Source organism: Halichoerus grypus, chromosome 4 (genome assembly GCF_964656455.1).
Source record: "Halichoerus grypus chromosome 4, mHalGry1.hap1.1, whole genome shotgun sequence".
Taxonomy (NCBI): domain Eukaryota; kingdom Metazoa; phylum Chordata; class Mammalia; order Carnivora; family Phocidae; genus Halichoerus; species Halichoerus grypus.
The window spans coordinates 48,451,854-48,466,657 of NC_135715.1; positions in this window are offsets into that span (position 1 = coordinate 48,451,854).

Below are 14,804 nucleotides of genomic sequence, written 5' to 3' on the forward strand. Positions count from 1 at the left end.
CCTGGTCAGGAAACACAGGAACACAGCAACAGGATTGGGAGGCTGGAAAGCACAAATAGCGGTTGCTCAACTTGAAATACTCTTCAGTCTTGGTATTTTTTCAGTACATTTTAGAGGGCATATAGTTCTGTGACTGTTTTGCAGTGTAAGCTGAAAATACATTTGAAGGAATTCAAAAGTGTATCGTGTGTCACAGTGAGAAGGTACTTACGTGTTTACTCACCCAACAAACACCAAGGCAGGCCAACCTTTTCTCCTGACTTCAACGGAGACTCAGTCTCTTGGTATTAGAAACTTGCTAAGACCATGATTATAGCTCCTGAAAGTTAGAAACATTCAAAGGAGTGACTTAAATTTTACTATGCATCTGCATGTTTAGAAGTATGTGTAATGTTTGAAATTCACTGATGACATTGATCTAATAAAGAAGATAGAAGAGTGGTTCAGAAAGGGGGACTATATTTATAGGATCAATGTCCTTGAGAAGGTAAAAGTAGATGATTCTAAAGCCCATGAATGAGGATAGACTGTGACTTGAGTTCAGGGACACAGGAAGGAAAGCAGAGGACATGGATGAGATGCAGGTGGTTTGATACATTTGGTGCGGGGAAGATGAGGTCATTACTATGCAACTAAGTTTATATCCATTATCAGTTTCTGTGTAGATACCTATTGTAATATCCATATTTGAGAGAAATACAAGTTAGTATCATCCACTTAGAGTGAGAAGTGAGAGAAAGTACTGGAGGTTTGAGGGGAAAAAGAATTAGTGTAAAATAGATGTTGTAGAATGTTGAGAGCACATATCATATGGAAGGACAATAGAATTCTGGGCAATGTTGAGTCAGTATTTGAGACTTTTGATGATGAATTAGAGATCACTAAACATGAATGTGTTATTTTCCCCAGCTATAGATGGTTGTGCACGTGTTGGTACAGACTAGGATAACTGTAATATTAATAATCACTAATGATTATTGTATTAACTATTGTACTAAGTATTTTAAATATATAAAATCATTTATTTTTTTTTGCTTTACAAATGTCTTTTTTATTAATTTTATCATGTTATGTTAGTCACCATATATTACATCATTAGTTTTTGATGTAGTGTTCCATGATTCATTGTTTGCATATAATACCAGTGCCCCATGCAGTACATGCCCTGTTTAATACCCATCACCAGGCCAACCCATCCCCCCACCACCCCCAGAACCCTCAGTTTGTTTCTCAGAGTCCATAAACTCATGGTTCATCTCCCCCTCCGATTCCCCTCCTTCATTTTTCCCTTCCTGTTATCTTCTTCTACTTCTTTTTTTTTTTTTTAACATATAATGTATTATTTGTTTCAGAGGTACAGGTCTGTGCTTCAACAGTCTTACACAATTCACAGCGCTCACCATAGCACACACCCTCCCCAATGTCTATCACCCAGTCACCCCATGCCTCCACCCCCTACCTCTCCAGCAACTGTCAGTTTGTTTCCTGAGATTAAGAATTCCTCATATCAGTGAGGTCATATGATACATGTCTTTCTCTGATTGACTTATTTCGCTCAGCATAATACCCTCCAGTTCCATCCACGTCGTTGCAAATGGCAAGATTTCATTCCTTTTGATGGCTGCATAATATTCCATTGTATATATATACCACATCTTCTTTATCCGTTCATCTGTCGATGGACATTTTGGCTCTTTCATAGTTTGGCTATTGTGGACATTGCTGCTATAAACATCTGGGTGCACATACCCCTTCGGATCCCTACATTTGTATCTTTGGGGTAAATACCCAGTAGTGCAATTGCTGGGTCATAGGGTAGCTCTATTTTCAACTTTTTGAGGAACCTCCATACTGTTTTCCAGAGTGGCCGCACCAGCTTGCATTCCCACCACAGTGTAGGAGTGTTCCCCTTTCTACGCATCCCTGCCAACATCTGTAGTTTCCTGACTTGTTAATTTTAGCCATTCTGACTGGTGTGAGGTGGTATCTCATTGAGGTTTTGATTTGGATTTCCCTGATGCCAAACGATGTTGAGCACTTTTTCATGTGTCTGTTGGCCATTTGGATGTCTTCTTTGGAAAAATGTCTGTTCATGTCTTCTGCCCATTTCTTGATTGGATCATTTGTTCTTTGGGTATTGAGTTTGATAAGTTCTTTATAGATTTTGGATACTAGCCCTTTATATGTCATTTGCGAATATCTTCTCCCATTCTGTAGGCTGTTTTTTGGTTTTGTTGACTGTTCCTTTTGCGATGCAAAAGCTTTTTATCTTGATGAAGTCCCAATAGTTCATTTTTGCCCATGCTTCCCTTGCCTTTGGTGATGTTTCTAGGAAGAAGTTGCTTCGGCTGAGGTCGAAGAGGTTGCTGCCTGTGTTCTCCTTTACGATTTTGATGGACTCCTGCCTCACATTGAGGTCTTTCAACCATTTTGAGTCTATTTTATGTGTGGTGTAAGGAAATGGTCCAGTTTCATTCTTCTGCATGTGGCTGTCCAATTTTCCCAACACCATTTGTTGAAGAGACTGTCTTTTTTCCATTGGACATTCTTTCCTGCTTTGTTGAAGATTAGTTGACCATAGAGTTGAGGGTCGATTTGTGGACTCTCTGTTCTGTTCCACTGATCTATGTGTCTGTTTTTGTGCCAGTACCATACTGTCTTGATGATGACAGCTTTGTAATAGAGCTTGAAGTCCGGAATTGTGATGCCACCAGCTTTGCTTTTCTTTTTCAACATTCCTCTGGCTATTCGGGGTCTTTTCTGGTTCCATACAAATTTTAGGATTATTTGTTCCATTTCTTTGAAAAAAGTTGATGGTATTTTGATAGGGATTGCATTGAATGTGTAGATTGCTCTAGGTAGCATTGACATCTTCGTGATATTTGTTCATCCAGTCCATGAGCATGGAACGTTTTTCCATTTCTTTGTGTCTTCCTCAATGTCTTTCATGAGTATTTTATAGTTTTCTGAGTACAGATTCTTTGCCTCTCTGGTTAGATTTATTCCTAGGTATCTTATAGTTTTGGGTGCAGTTGTAAATAGGACCAACTCCTTAATTTCTTTTTCTTCTGTCTTGTTGTTGGTGTATAGGAATGCCACAGATTTCTGTGCATTGATTTTATATCCTGCCACTTTCCTGAATTCCTGTATGAGTGCTAGCAGTTTTGGGGTGGAGTCTTTTGGGTTTTCCACATAAAGTATCATATCATCTGCAAAGAGTGAGAGTTTGACTCCTTCTTTGCCGATTCAGATGCCTTTGATTTCTTTTTGTTGTCTGATTGCTGTGGCTAGGACTTCTAATACTATGTTGGAAAGGAGTGGTGATAGTGGACATCCCTGCTCTGTTCTTGACCTTAGGGGTAAAGCTCTCAGTTTTTGCCCATTGAGAATGATATTTCCTGTGGGTTTTTCATAGATGGCTTTTATGAGATTGAGGTATGTACCCTCTATGCCTATACTCTGAAGAGTTTTGATCAAGAAAGGATGCTATACTTTGTCAAATGCTTTTTCTGCATCTATTGAGAAGATCATATGGTTCTTGTTCTTTCTTTTATTAATGTATTGTATGCCATTGATTGATTTGCAGATGTTGAACCAACCTTGCAGTCCAGGAATAAATCCCACTTGGTCGTGGTGAATAATCCTTTTAATGTACTGTTGGATCCTATTGGCTAGTATTTTGATGAGAATTTTTGCATCCATGTTCATCAAGGATATTGGTCTGTAATTCTCCTTTTTGATGGGGTCTTTGTCTGGTTTGGGGATCAAGGTAATGGTGGCCTCATAAAATGAGTTTGGAAGTTTTCCTTCCATTTCTATTTTTTGGAACAGTTTCAGAAGAATAGGTATTTTTTTTTTTTAAAGATTTTATTTATTTATTTGATGAGAGAGACAGCGAGAGAGGGAACACAAGCAGGGGGAGTGGGAGAGGGAGAAGCAGGCTTCCTGCCGAACAGGGAGCCTGATGCGGGGCTCGATCCCAGGACCCTGGGACCATGACCTGAGCTGAAGGCAGACGCTCAACGACCGAGCCACCCAGGCGCCCCCAGAAGAATAGGTATTAATTCTTCTTTAAATTTTGGTAGAATTCCCCTGGGGAGACATCTGGCCCTGGGCTTTTGTTTGTTGGGAGATTTTTCATGACTGCTTCAATTTCCTTAGTGGTTATGGGTCTGTCCAGGTTTTCTATTTCTTCCTGGTTCAGTTTTGGTAGTTGATACATCTCTAGGAATGCATCCATTACTTCCAGGTTATCTAATTTGCTGGCATAGAGTTGCTCATAATATGTTCTTAGAATTGTTTGTATTTCTTTGGTGTTGGTTGTGATCTCTCCTCTTTCATTCATGATTTTATTTATTTGGGTCATTTCTCTTTTCTTTTTGATAAGTCTGACCAGGGGTTTATCAATCTTGTTAATTCTTTCAAAGAACCAGCTCCTTGTTTCGTTCATCTGTTCTACTGTTTTTGGTTTCTATTTCATTGATTTCTGCTCTGTTCTTTATTATTTCTCTTCTCCTGCTGGGTTTAGGCTTTATTTGCTGTTCTTTCTCCAGCTCCTTTAGGTGTAAGGTTAGTTTGTGTATTTGAGACCTTTCTTGTTTCTTGAGAAAGGCTTGTATTGCTATATACTTTCCTCTTAGGACTGCCTTTGCTGCATCCCAAAGATTTTGAACAGTTCTGTTTTCATTTTCATTGGTTTCCATGAAATTTTTAATTCTTCTTTAATTTCCTGGTTGACCCATTCATTCTTTAGTAGGATGCTCTTTAGCCTCCATGTATTTGAGTTCTTTCCGACTTTCCTCTTGTGATTGAGTTCTAGTTTCAAAGCATTGTGGTCTGAAAATATACTGGGAATGATCCCAATCTTTTGGTACCGGTTGAGACCTGATTTGTGACCTAGGATGTGATCTATTCTGGAGAATGTTCCATGGGCACTAGAGAAGAATGTGTATTCTGTTGCTTTGGGATGGAATGTTCTGAATATATCTGTGAAGTCCATTTGGTCCAGTGTGTCATTTAAAGTCTTTATTTCCTTGTTGATCTTTTGCTTAAATGATCTGTCCATTTCAGTGAGGGGGGTGTTAAAGTCCCCCACTATTATTGCATTGTTGTCAATGTGTTTCTTTGCTTTTGTTATTAATTGGCTTATATAATTGGCTGCTCCCATGTTAGGGGCATAGATATTTACAATTGTTAGATCTTCTTGTTGGATAGACCCTTTAAGTAGGATATAGTGTCCTTCCTCATCTCTCACTACAGTCTTTGGTTTAAAATCTAATTTGTCTGATATAAGGATTGCCACCCCAGCTTTCTTTTGGTGTCCGTTAGCATGATTAATGGTTTTCCGTCCCTTCACTTTCAATCTGGGGGTGTCTTTGGGTCTAAAATGAGTCTCTTGCAGACAGCATTTCAATCAGTCTTGTATTTTTATCCAATCTGATAGCCTGTGTCTTTTGATTGGGGCATTTAGCCCATTTACATTCAGGGTAACTATTGAAAGATAGGAATTTAGTGCCATGGTATTGCCTGTAAGGTGACTGTTAGTGTGTATTGTCTGTGTTCCTTTCTGGTCTATGTTGCTTTTAGGCTCTCTCTTTGCTTAGAGGACCCCTTTCAATATTTCTTGTAGGGCTGGTTTTGTATTTGCAAATTCCTTTAGTTTTTGTTTGTCCTGGAAGCTTTTTATCTCTCCTTCAATTTTCAATGACAGCCTAGCTGGATATAGTATTCTTGGCTGCATATTTTTCTCATTTAGTTCTCTGAATATATCATGCCAGTCCTTTCTGGCCTGCCAGGTCTCTGTGGATAGGTCTGTTGCCAATCTAATGTTTCTACCATTGTAGGTTACGTATCTCTTGTCCTGAGCTGCTTTCAGGATTTTCTCTTTGTCTCTGAGGCTTGTAAGTTTTACTATTAGATGTCGGGGTGTTGACCTATTTTTATTGATTTTGAGAGGGGTTCTCTGTGCCTCCTGAATTTTGATGCCTGTTTCCTTCCCCAAATTAGGGAAGTTCTCTGCTATAATTTGCTCCAATATACCGTCTGCCCCTCCTTCTCTCTTTCTTCTTCTTCTGGGATCCCAATTATTCTAATGTTGTTTCGTCTTATGGTATCACTTATCTCTCAAATTCTGCCCTCATGATCCAGTAGTTGTTTATCTCTCTTTTTCTCAGCTTCTTTATTTTCCATCATTTTGTCTTCTATATCACGAATTCTCTCTTCTGCCTCATTTATCCTAGAAGTTAGAGCCTCCATTTTTGATTATCCCCCTTTAATAGCCTTTTTGATTTGACTTGGTTAGATTTTAGTTCTTTTATTTCTCCAGAAAGGGTTTCTCTAATATCTTCCATGCTTTTTTCAAGCCCAGCTAGTATCTTTAAAATCATCATTCTGAACTCTAGTTCCAACATCATACTAATGTCCATATTGATTAGGTCCCTGGCAGTTGGTGCCTCTTGTTCTTTTTGTTGAGGTGATTTTTTTCTGTCTTGTCATTTTGTCCTGAGGAGAATAGATGAATGAGAGAACAAAATGCTAACAGGGTAACATCTGACTCTTTTTTTTTTCTTTTTAAAGATTTTATTTATTTATTTGACAGAGAGAGACACAGCGAAAGAGGGAACACAAGCAGAGGGAGTGGGAGAGGGAGAAGCAGGCTTCCCGCGGAGCGGGGAGCCCGATGCGGGACTCGATCCCAGGACCCTGGGATCATGACCTGAGCCAAAGGCAGACACTTAACCATCTGAGCCACCCAGGCGCCCCAACTAACAGGGTAACAATGTCTCCAGAAAATATACACTAAACAAATCAAAAAAGACCTGCAACTGAGGGAAAAGAAAGGGAAAGAAAGAAAAAAGAAAAAAGAAAAAAGAAAAAGATAAAAACAAACAAAAACAAAACAAAACAAAAAAACAGAATATGATCAAATATGATCAGGCTGGAGCATAGATCAGTGCCACACACTAGATTTGGGCGTATTTTGGTCTGTTAGAAAAAAGTGCCTCCCCAAATTTTAAAGAATGAAAAACTTATATATGTACAAAAATAAGGGTAAATATGATGAAGGGTTGGAATATGACTGTAAAGATGAAAATTATAAAGGATTTTATAAAAAGAATTGATAAGATAAGAAGTTGGTTGAAAAAAGAAAGAAGAGGTTTAAAAAAAAGGGGGAGTAGAGAGAATGTGATCAGGCAGGAGACTAGAACAAAGCCATACACTAGAGATTTAGGGTATATTTTGGTCTGTTAGAAGAAACTGTACCCCAAAATTTTAAAGAGAGAACAACATGTATATATATAAATACCAAAAATAAGGTTAACTACTATGAAGGGATAGAATATGACTCTAAAAATGAAAAATAAAAAAGATTTTTTAAAAAAGGGATTGATAAGATGTTGGTTGAAAAAGGGAAAAAGAAAAATTCAAAAAAAAATAAAAAGAGTTAAAAAAAAATTTACTTTGAAAGACTAAAGAAGCATGGTAAAATAGCCATGAATTCTATGTGCAGTACTACCCTAGCGCTGGAGTTCTGCCATTCTCATTGATCGGTAAACTTGGTCTTGGGTGCCTGTTCTCCCTGATCTTCTGGGGGTGGGGCCTGTTGCCATGGTTCCCAAATGTCTTTGCCGGAGCCGGAATTGCCCCGCCCTTGCCAGTCAGGGCTAAGTAATCTGCTCGGGTTTGCTCTTGGGAGCTTTTGTTCCCTGCAAGCTTTCCGTACAGCTTTGGGGACAAGAGTGAAAATGGCGGCCTCCCAATCTCTGCTCCAGAGGAGCTGAGAACTCGGGGCCCCACTCCTCAGTGAGCCCCCAGAGAAAAGCAGTTAGTCACTCCTGTCTCCCCGGTCTCCGGCCGCCCTTCATGCTCACCCGGCCTGTGACCAAGTGTTTCTATCTCTGGCACCCAACCCCGTGTGGAGTCTCCAAACCCAGCAGATCCCTGCGGTGCGCTCCTGCGCCACTCCTCCCGGGGGAGGGAGGTGAGTCTCCCCGGATCTGCCGCTTGTTGGGTCCCTGCTGGAAGAGCAGTGGCCCGACTGCCGCGGATCACGGTTTATGGCAACCCTGAGCTGAGAGCCTACTCCTCAGCTCCATCTCTCCAGCCAGCTTCCCCGCTCCGATACCTGGGAGCTCTGCTGCACTCAGGCACCCCCGGTCTTTCTGTGACCCAGAGGGTCCTGAGACCACACTGTCCCACGAGGGTTCCACCCCCCGCTTAGCCACTGGAGTGACGTCCCTCAGCAGAGCCAACTTCTAAAAGTTCCGATTTTGTGCTCCGCTGCTCTATCACTTGCCAGAAGCAGCCGACGGAGGCCCCCTCCCCTGCCGTCTATCCGCCTGAATATCGCCTCAGATTCACTTCTCTGCATGTCCTACCTTCCAGAAAGTGGTCGTTTTTCTGTTCAGAGAGTTGCTGCTATTCTTTTCTTCGATCTCCTGTTGAGTTTGTAGGTGTTCAGAATGGTTTGATCCCTATCTAGCTGAATTCTTGGGACCAGACGAAATTTAGGTCTCCTACTCCTCTGCCATCTTGCTCCTTTAAACTCATTTATGACAACGTGCTCAGATAGGTATGATAATAAATCCAATATTACACATAAGATATAGAGATTGAACTCTTACAAAATTTGGGTTTAGCCAGTGTGAGTTATGGAGGGAGAGAGGAGCAAGATACTGTGTGTGAGAAATGGAGTGATTCACAGAGCCAATGAACAATAGAATTTAAGTAGAGAATGGAATTCTTTATATCTAGGTACCAGATGTAGCACAGTTATTAATATACTTTTTTCAAATAAGTGGTGATGTGAAATACTAAAAGATATTTGGAGGTGAGCCAGTCAAGGAACAGTGAGACCAGGAGTAGCAGGGAAAGAAAAGAAAATGGTGGAAAAGGGTACATAATCTTTACTCCATAGTAGATATAGAAAGGGCAATGGTGGGAAAAGAGGGGTGATCTTTGATGAATGTCGAGGAATAACTAGGGAAATCATCACTGAGTGTTGCAAATCAGTTTTCTAATTCATTTAAGTTTTGAATCACTCATCAAGTAAGCTGTGTTAAAAATGAAATATTTTAAAACCTCTAAGTAGTTTTGGAAATTCCCTCAGGATTGGTTGTTAATTAAATATGGTAGCATTTTATGTGAATACCATGAGGTATATTGATCATAACAGTATATTTGTATACAGGTGTATAGTTTATCAGCAATATCATATTCTGTAAGAGATATGGTTCTCTGGATAACATAAAACAACATATAATGAACTGACAGCTATTTGGAAGTTTCTTGAATCAAAGGGAAGGTTGAAAATTCTTCCTGGAAAATCAGAACCCAGGCAGTTCCACATGGTCTTTTTTTGCCTACATATATCCACTGAAGACATTTTAACTTTTGTTCTATTTCCTCCTCATTTCTATCATTAAATTGTTTAAAGTTCACTGGCCCAAGCCACAGTGGTGAGAGGAAATCACCAGGTGAAATGTCACCAGGGCCCTCAGTATGAACTATATAATGCTGCAGGAACACAACTTTAACGTTTCAGTGACTTAATACAACAAAAGCCTGTGTCTCACTTGTATGACATGTCCAAAGATTGTTGGCAATGTAGTTCTGCTCATATATGTTCCATCTACGTATACTGCACTGACTAAATCAAGTCACGTGGCCTTGCTCAACATCAAGGTTCTGTCACAGACACCTGTGCCTTCTAAGAGTGACCAATGTAGTGAATTGCTATGCCTTGGAAAAAGGGAAATAGGTGCTGAGAAACAACTGCTTACTATTGCAAATATTTTTTAAAAATTGAGATTTAGACAATATGTGATTGATACATATGGCACTTATCTTATATCCATTTTATACAGGTGGACATACAAAGAAACAATAAATTCATTTGCCCCAGTCTTGAATGGCATAGTCCATATTTATTGGAATGTTTTCACTGCTCCTTGGTTACATAAAGTTCCTTAAATCCATGAAGTTCAGGGGTACCTGAGTGACTCAGTCATTTAAGTGTCCAACTCTTCATTTTGGCTCAGGTCTTGATCTCAGGGTCATAAGATCGAGCCCCACATTGGGCTCCATGCCCAGCTTAAGATTCTGTCTCTCTCTCTCCCTCTCCCTCTCCCTTTGCCCCTTCCCTCTCAGCTTTCTCTCTCTCTCAAAAAAAATAAAAAAATAAAAAGATCCATGAAGTTCAAGCTCAATGGTACAATTCTGCATATCATTTTCCAAATGCTTTAGCTATAATCTATTCTCTGCTTTTGTGTCCCTTTCATATACCTCAACTTTAGCATTTGGCACTTATAACATGTATTGGCTATTGTTCCCTATTATCTTCTAAGAAATAATGAAAATTGCCTTAAAAAGATCAGCATATTGAGAGCAGAAGGAAGTAAATTTAATAAAAAAAATAATAAGTACATTATCAGTCTTTAAATTTTAAGACGACTCCATGTTACTTGTAGAATGCCTCTGGAATGTTATTTCTTTGCACTGTCTTTAGAACTAATCCAATTTTACTCATTAACATAGCTTCAAGTAGACAAACTTCTCAGATAATATTTATGTCATTGCCTATAAATGTACAATATATCTCATTTGCTAGTGTTTTATTTTAAGGATAAGTGATTCAGAGATTTAAAGATTTATCCTTATGTTAAGTGTCTGCCTTTGGCTCAGGTCATGATCCTAAAGATGTATCCTTATATTTTATTTTAAACAAACAAACAAACAAAAAAACTAATAAAGCTTGAGTATATTTTTTACAATGTAAATAATATTATTCTTGTATTTATTTTCAATTTTTTCTTTCCAAGTTTCTATTTGTGGAAGTGAATATAAGGTTCATTAATCAATAAATAATTTATAGAAACCCGTACATCTGCAAGTCCCATATAACAGAGAAACAAAAAATTGAAGTCCTGGCAATAGATTGTTACTGAAAGAATAGTATATTTAAAATTCAAAATAGCTTTTTATATCAACAGCTAAAGAATTCACTATTGTTCAAAAAATAATTACTTTCTGTAAATCCTTGTACAAGCTGTCTGATCAACATGACAGAAAAAAATCTTCAAAGAATATATGTGTATCTCTACAATGGACATTTTATCTACTGTCATAGAAGCGCCTTCCTTTTATTTCCTTCAGAAGTTTTGAAGAGAAAATCTTTTAAAAAAAAAAACCTTATGTAATTGTAAATAATAATTTCTACATAGGTCTGTCTTGTATAGAATAGATATAAGAGAAAGACATGTATCATATGATCTCACTGATACGAGGAGTTCTTAATCTCAGGAAACAAACTGACAGTTGCTGGAGTGGTGGGGGGTGGAGAGATGGGGTGGCTGGGTGGTAGACATTGGGGAGGGTGTGTGCTATGGTGAGCGCTGTGAATTGTGTAAGACTGTTGAATCACAGACCTGTACCTCTGAAACAAATAATACATTATATGTTAAAAAAAAAAAAAAAAAAAAGAAGATAGCAGGAAGGGAAAAATGAAGGGGGGGAAATCGGAGGGGGAAACAAACCATGAGAGACTATGGACTCTGAGAAACAAACTGAGGGTTCTAGAGGGGAGGGGGTGGGGGGATGGGTTAGCCTGGTGATGGGTGTTAAAGAGGGCACGTTCTGCATGGAGCACTGGGTGTTACACGCAAACAATGAATCTTGGAACACTACATCAAAAACTAAAAAAAAAAAAAAAAAAAAAAAGAATAGATAATAGTTTCTCAGTCTTTTATGACCCCCATTCTTTTTACAAATGTGGTTTAAATTGAGCTCTACTGAATATTTTCCATTTATAACAGTTTAAAAAGGTGCTTTCTTAACAAAGTATGACACAGTTCTTAACTTGACATGTACAACATCGTTTTCTCTTTTATTTTGTTCTCTGGATCCCTATTGGCATGTTTCACTCACTTCACTTCATCTATAGTTTTATCATGCCCCAATATTCTTATTTTATCATTGACATGTAAGGTTAAATCTATTTTATATTTCTTATCCTAGACTGATATATGCTTCCTTTTTGATTTATTCAACTTTAAGCTTGTTCTCGACCTCTGGGCATATTAACTCAACTAAAAACATATTGACCAACCACCAACCAAAAAACACTCTCTCAGTTCTCCAGGGCAATTCTAAGCCAACACTCCCAGTCACTTTAAAAAATTCTAAGGACTTTTTGCACTGTTTATCAAGTTTACATGAATAACACTTCATTTCTTTTTCCCCAACACCATTTTATTGTGTTTATAATCTACTAACATTTACCTAAGCAGAAATATATTTACATGTAATTTATATGCATTTCTGGTTTATTTGTATCATTGATACATACATTATTATACCTTATTTGATGTAAAGATCTGTAAAAAATCTCTAACAATAACTGTTTCCTAATTGGGAAAAAGTGATCATAGAAAAATCTAAATTTCTAGAATGGGTAAGTTAATGGCTAATGAACTTGTCTTGAATATGTAGAAACTTGTTTGCAAATTACCTTAGTCTTCTCAGGCTGCTGTAGCAAAATGCCGTAGATGATGGCTTAAACAATAGAAATTTATCTTTTCACAGTTCTTGATACTAAAAGTCCGAGATCAAGGTGCCAGCAGGGATGGTGTCTGATGACAACTCTACCTTAGGTTGCAGACTCTCACCTTCTTGATTTATACTCACATAACTTCTTTGTGTATGCAGAGAGTGAGAGAGAGAGAAACTGCAAGAATGAGCCAGCTCTGGCACCTTTTCTCATAAGACACTAATTTTGTCAGATCAGGGTCCCACTCCAATGGCCTCATTTAACTACAGTTTCATCCTCACTCCAAATACAGCCACACTGGTGGTTAGGACTTCAACATATGAATTTGGGAGGGACATACACATTCAGTCTATAACACGAGTATTTAAAATTTGTGATGAGGCTGATAAAAATAATGTTATTTTAAAAAAAGATATATTTTGAAAAGTAATAACTTACATATGAAATTTTATCCCAGTTAGGAAATACTGTTTAATTAATAAGTTTTGATTCAGATACAATATTATAAGAGTATATATGTAGTTGAAAAATGTCTAATTTTTTTAGTCACTAGATTAAAAATAACCACTTTATCCTCAGTCTGAAATTCTAGCCACATTTTTTGAAAAGCATTTTGAAATCTATGAAAAATATAGATGATGAACCATCCTATAGTTATAATATGAAATTCAAATATAAATATGAGTGTATATGATATTTTAAAGTACATTTCTAAGGGTTTAAAGGTCATCTGAAAGTTAAGTGGACTACAACAGACTTTAAATATTTCCTTCAAAATAAGTAATATTAAATTCATTAACAGTAATTCTTGAGAGATTTTCTCAGAATTATGAAAGGAGAATATTAAATTATTTAAAATATGAATGAAATTATCAAATCTCAACTTTTAATGTGAAAAGGCAAGCTAGAATATAGTAATTATCGACTATATATTTAATTAACAAAAGAATTATGGAGCTTATATTTGTTTCAAAGTGTATGTATTGTTGGAAAGCAGTGTCAATGGAAGAAGTTATGATTTACATAATAGGTATATTGAGAAGAAAAATAAGCTGACCACCTTCACCTACATTGCACACCAAAATTGGTTAATAAATGAGTGATGATAAGAAAAATAGAACTGGAGAGACAACGAATACTTTTATAGGAAAAGAGACTAGCACTACTTTCTGGAAAAAAAAGAAACAGTACAAGAGAGAAGACAAAGTCAAATATGAGAGAGGTAAGAAAAGTGAAGAGAGAAACAACACACATGGGAAGTTGGAAGAGATGAGACATCTGGAGAGTTGCTATGAACCATTGTGATTTTTAACAGGTAGATGGGTAAAAGGATTTTAACTGAGTTTCATCATGTTTTCTGTGATGTAATCCCTTTTCCACCCTCCAGAATACTGTTATAAAGACATATGTTTCAAATATAATCTTATTTGCATTGGACATGTATGCATGTGCACCTGTATATTTTATAGATCTCATGCTGACATGAGTTTTTAATGGTATCAAAGCATCCCAGGTTTATTTAGGTTACATGACAACAAAGCCAAAAATTTCCAGGTGGCAGGAAATTGTTGAGTAACATAAATAGGTAGGAAGTATAAAACCTGGATAGCAACATAGAGATTTTATAATTAGAGGGGCCCAAAATAGACAAAAAAAAAAAAAAAAAAAAATTTTAAAGATGAAAATCTACTGAGAGATCTTACCCGCACTATGGCTCCCCACCTACCGCATTCCCCCCGGCCCCCACAGTCATCTTCCTCTTCTTGCCCTTTGTTTTCCTTTCTTTTTTTTTTTTTTTTTTAAGGATTTTATTTATTTATTTGTCACAGAGAGAGAGAGGAAGAGAGAGCGAGCACAAGCAGGGGGAGCGGCAGGCAGGGAAAAGGGAGAAGCAGGCTCCCCGCTGAGCAAGGAGCCTGATGGGGGACTGATCCCAGGACCCTGGGATCATGACATGAGCGAAGGCAGACGCTTAACTGACTAGGCCACCCAGGCGTCCCGTCTTTTGTTTTCCTGATCTTGTAATACAAATTTAATTCAAGCAACACTGGGGAGGGAATCACCAGATTTGAAGGCCTGTGCTGATCAGGTAAACAAGTAAATGGACATTTCAGAAATTTATGGACAGATGACTGGAACACCAACCCAAAGTATTGTCACTGCATAAGACCTTTGAAACTTTTGCAGTAAGAGTATGGGAAGGAAGGAAACTAAGAATATTTGAAGTTAAAAATTTCCATCACTTCAGTGGAAGGAA